Below are 5,861 nucleotides of genomic sequence, written 5' to 3'. Positions count from 1 at the left end.
GGATGGACAGAGGACACCTGAAAAAGAATAAATTTAACCAATTTCTTCAAGCTTCTTCCTACAGCAAGAGCCAACAGAAGAAGTTATCTTCATTTCTCTTTGATGCTTGAAAATGGCACAGAAAAATCGAGTAAAGTTGGTAAGAAAAGCTGGACACACAGGCAGACAGCAAAACCCATTTGACCTCCCTGTTCTGGAATGGCTTTGGGCTACACTGAGGAACACACAGGGTTCTGGTCTTAGGGGTTCTCAACAACCCCCAAATACCAACTGCTCACAGAAAGCCAAATGCCAGCTTGGAGAAAGACTTTTCAAAAGAATTAGATGTAGGATTATCAAAGAGGGGGGAAAAAAAACAAACACCAAAATATTGGGTCAAATTCCTCCATTGTGGAGTTTCATTTAAGTTAATAATGCTTCAATAGGGATGAATAGAGTCCAAAGCACATACGTAATTAAAACAGAGGCCCCAGGCTGTTGCTAGACTGATCGATGGTCTCTGTGCTTCTCTGCAGCTGCCTAAATGACACCAACATTGAGCTGCCAGCAAGTTGCTGGTGACCCACTTTTCTGTAGGAAGCCAGAACCCATCATACAGACACACACCCACAGCTCTCAGCTCCTATGAGCTGCTTCTGATCTGACTTGCAGGGAGGAAGATAAACTTTGGGGCACAAGGGAGATGCAGTGGAGTTCTCTATCATTAACTATTCTAAGTCACCACTGTTAATGTGTATTAATCACATGTTGTTAGCACACTTGCTGACTTTTAAGCAAAGAAACCAATCTCCCATGAGAGCCATCTTAGCAAGCCAAGTTTTGTAAATATACAAAGGGAAGTGGCATCAGATTCAAGAAGCTAGTAGAACTGCAGGCCAGACATTTGGAATACAGAATTCCCACAAGATTTTCTTCCTCTGTTCTCAGTCATTCCATTCCACTGAGGCAGGAATGGGGAAAGGAATGAGGAATCAGATCCCTCATTACTTTTAAGGAAGGACCTTCCTTCATTTTTACATTTTCAGTTGTTTCACTCTTCAGTTCCAATTAAATAATCTTGTTGTTTCCCTTGACTTTACGTATGATGTTTCATTACGTGCTGCTTCTGGATTATTCATAACTAAATGGCAAAATGTTTTTCCTGAGTGCTATGACAACACAATACTTGCTGTCCCTCTTGTAATGGCTATTGATAGTATTGAACCACTTTTTAATGTGAATACCATCTGATCATATGTTTACTGACATGGGGTTTGGGGTGTTGTTTGTCTATAGCATAATGTACTTTCCCCATTTTTAGGTTTCAGGGCTAGATTTTGATCCCTGTAATTTTATTGACTGGTCTCCGGTGAAAGAGATAGGGTTATGAGAAGATACTGTGTAATACAGTAACAGTGATGAGAATTCAGGACCCCAGAACAAAAGTGTTTTGTTAGAAGTATTATTTTAAATGTTACTATTATACTCCTTCATCAGTGACAACAAAATATTTTTCCTTTCCTTACTTTAAAAGTGAAATATGTGATTTTTTTTGTTTTGTTTTACCTTCCTGTCTTGTTATTATTTCTAATTATACTCTAACTTTTGCCTTTTTTTTTTTTTAAGCTACCGATGCATGCATCACTTAATGAGAAAATAAATACACACTAAACTAAATCTCAATTTCCATCACCTCCTGATATTCATGTATCTACCACTGAAATTTATAAGAAAACTTGGAATATCCTTGTGCTGTGGTACCATGTGGGCCTCAAATGAGGAGACATTTCAGTAAAGTATTTAAGTAAATCTTAACTATAAGTACTCAACATTTCAGAGCTTGTAGCTGATAATACAGGAAAATCCCACGTTGGATTGAGACCCCAAACACTCCAGGCACAGAGAATCTCATATTACAATGGTAAGTGATTTGCCAAGCTGCAAACCCACCGGATGGGTTCAGCCCAACACTGCAAAAGCACTGCAGCAGTTCCCACCGCTGCAAGCTTGTGATTGCCACACAAGGCAGCTAATCTGCACAGATATATTTCTTCTTTCAAAAGCTTGGGATTATTACTCATTTGTAGTCTCTCTAGCAAACAGTTCACCCCAGGACATCTCAGAGCAAGGCTCTGCTGCAAGCTGTGGGGCTTTGGTGCTTCACTTCTTCAGTCCTTACAACTCTTCTGTCTTTTGAGCTGTGTGCTGCTGTTGCGAGCAGCCCTGTTCCAGCTGATGTCAGAATAACAGCCATTTGTTTACACACTGTCTAAAATTTGAAGACAGTCATTTCAGTTTATGAATGAGCAAAATCTTTTTCCCGATTAGAATGGAACCTGCTCGTATTTTCACAAGCAGTCACCTTCTTTTTTGTACTTCTCATTGCTTGCAGTTTTGTTACATTTCAATATTTATTTACTGAAGGCTGTGCATAAGCTACTGATTTTCTTGAAGAAGCAGGAGTGGAAAAGTACATATTTTCATTCATATGCAAGCCTACAAGCAAACACAGAAAGCTCACAAAGCAGACACAGAGTTTAGCAAGATTTAATCAAAACCAAAATTAAGACCAAGCCCTCATCACACTTATTGCTGGGATGGATCACACTCACAGCTTTTCTGGAAAGCAGAAATACAAAAGCCCTTAACATTTAATTCATACCATGCTGGTTTTTGCTGCAGCATATCAGAAAGCATCAGTGTGCTGAGAAACAACTCCGTGCTGCAGGAAGCTGGGTGAATGCCAGGCTCACTAGAATGGTTTGGGCTGAGAGGGTCCTTTAAGAACATCTAGTTTCAACCACCTGCTACAGGCAGGGACACAACAGGTCGATCTGCAGCCCACAGGGAAGAACATCCACCTAACATCAGGTTGGTGAATCTGTCGTACTGCCAACATCCTGACCTGTCACACACCCCTCCAAGCAACACTGCTACACACTGACTGCAACACAACCTCGAGTTTAACAACTTCCCAATTAATGAATTCCTACAGGGCAACTACAAGAGGAGTAGACTTTAAAAATTTTGGCACCAACTTCTGTTTGGATACCACTTTTGTCAGTAAGAGCTCGAGCACTCTGAGCAACTGCTTAAACAAACAGTAAGCTAAATGGCCTTCAGTATTTTTATTTTTTTTTCATCATTCTATCTGGGAAAGCCTGTATCTTTACTGTTAGTGCTGCTCTGCCACCATTTCAGCCTTTTTGTGAAGTTGGGTGGCAGATGCAGCTGTGTGGGAAGAAAACCTCCCAGCCCACTGGGTTCTGCCCCTTCGCTCAGCTGTGTCTGTTCCCTGACCAAACCACAGATCACCCACCAGGAAAATGCACTAGTCCAGACAAACCAAATGCTGAAAATAACAGCTGTCATGGTTCACCACTATCACAGTTCTGCAATCACAAAATAAGAGCCAAAGAGGAACAAGAAGCAATCGGAGCAGACACTATGCGGCATCACTTGCACTAAAGCTTGCACTGTGAATTGGTAGATCCAAGAACGCACAGCAGCTCTAAGACTATACAATAGTACAGAAATTCTCCAGAAATCCATCTGATATCAATCCAATGATACAATTAACCCTGAGACTTCAGCCTGATAGGGTGACCAGCACCCACAGGTGGCCTCGCTGCCAGCCATGCTGCTGGGGACACACACTTCTAAGGTCCTGCAGTGGCTTAATGCAGCCTGGGGTTTCTTCCTGGGGAATAAACATAAGCAGATAGCTACCTCCTGGGGTATATTTGTTACCCAGAAACATTCAGCAAGTCTGTCTGAGAGCCGGGTTAGTGCAGCTGTGTTGCTGCAGCCAGTGCTCCACAATTCATGCTCAATAGCCGAGTGGTGAATGGTTAGAAAAGGGAAATAGCACTGTGTCAGTTCCTTTCTGAGCACACCACCAGTGCAGATATTCAGACACATCTTCCCACAGCCTCTCTTGCACAACGTTTGCATATGCAACATTTCTTGGAAAAGAGAGCAAGAACTGTGAAGTTATTTTTCTTTAATTCAAGTAAAAGGAAAGGAGAATAAAAGCGAACAAAATCTGTTTATTTAAGACTTGAAGCCAGGACTTGCTTGGAAGTCAGTTTGCTACGTTCCCAATTCACAGATTTCCTTCATTTGAAACAAAGCAGTAATATGCATCTCATATACACAAAAAGGTGCGAGCAGGCACCTGTGATTTCTCACTCTTCCCACATGAAACAGAATTCAGGGTCTTTGGACAAGGAAAAGCTATGTCAGGATCAACGAACAACTGCAGCAATGAGTGACAGTGAGGGAAGCACACAGTGAAACAGAAAGCACTTCCCCAAAAGCCTCAGAAAAAAACCCCAGCCCAAATCTCCGCAGCCTTGCTCCTTACTGCTCATCAGGCAAGCAGTAACTGGCTATTCTCCTAGAGCTTTATGCATGCAAGTTCAAGAAGGAAATGTTTTTTGTTTTTGTTTTTGTTTTTTTTAAATAATCCAGTATTTATATTACTTATGAAGTGGTATCTTAGTACCTTCATCAGTCACCCATTGGGCAACGTGGCACACTGTGCTTACCCACAGGAACTGCCTGACAAAGCTGAATGACCTGGAACACACAATGAGATCAAAGCTTCCATCTGATACCCTCAGCCTGCTCAGGACTTCATTAGCTTTCATCACATCCCAAAGTAGTACGTAACTACAGAAACAGCAGTTTTATAGGTTTGAGCAATGGAAAGAGCACTGAAGGAATCTGGTCAGCAGCACAGCATGCAATAGAAATTCAGCAATGGAAAGCAGAAGTATGTTGTCAGTACAGATGGGGAATAAGAACAAAAAAAGCCACCAGCACAGTGCGTTAATCATATTATTGCACAAAACAAGAATCTTTCTGAGGATCCCTAAAACCTAAGTCAGAACTTACATGTCAGCAGCATTCCATGGCATATTTAGAATTATGGAGTTGTTTACTTGTAAATCCTCTGATACAAAGTGCATTTGCATGTATAACCCAACCAACCCTGTCACAGAGCCAACAGCCTTCTGAGACCATCACTGCCCTCAGCACTCTGAGAACAGCCAGCTTTGTTTTGCTTTGGTAAAGCAGCCATTTCCCATAACTTAAGGTCTTATTATTTATGTGAAAGAAAACACTCAGCTCTATATTGTGCCTTCAGACTTGCAACGCCCTCCTTATGGGGTTTTCCTACACCTGGATACAGCAGAACCTGAGATGTTGCAGAAAAGCCTGATACAAAGGCCTGGGGAGTGAATTCCAGCCACTGTGGTTAAGCAAAGCAAAGAACTTCAGTGGAAAAAGACTCACATTCAAAGCAAAGCTGATGCTTGGAGCACCGTGTGACCAGCATAAAGAAGATAAAATACTGTCCTGATAGACACGGTTGACAAAAGAGGGCAGAGTTTTTTTTACAAGAGGGGCAATACCTACAGCCCATATGTGGAACAACGTGCCAGGGGGAGGGCATTGGGAAGGAGGGCCGCTGAGCTGCTGGGATCCAAAGGGCAATACCCAATTCTCTAACATCCCCACAAGGCCTGCAGGCAGCACGCACCAGAGTGGTACCCCATAGGGGGCTGGGGTGGTTACAAATAAATTAACAATTAACCCCATGGAGATACGGCAGGAATTCAGCAGTGAGTTCTTCTGATTAAAAAATAAATAAAAAAATAAAAAAATAAAAAAGGAAAAAGAAGTGAGTTACATCAAATGCCTACATTTTAGAAGCTTGTAGGTAGAACAGGAGCAACGTGCAAAATAAAAAACCAGACCTTCAGGGTTGTAGCAGTCAATGAACACTTCTCTGCAGGAATGCTGAATGAGAACTGGAAACGAAAGCTGCAAATTCCTTGCCACAATTTCTCCTTCCAGTTCAGATTTTCTGGCAC

Source organism: Tympanuchus pallidicinctus, unplaced genomic scaffold (genome assembly GCF_026119805.1).
Source record: "Tympanuchus pallidicinctus isolate F22 unplaced genomic scaffold, pur_lepc_1.0 scaffold13, whole genome shotgun sequence".
Lineage (NCBI taxonomy): Eukaryota > Metazoa > Chordata > Aves > Galliformes > Phasianidae > Tympanuchus > Tympanuchus pallidicinctus.
Note: the sequence above shows the minus strand (reverse complement) of the source record.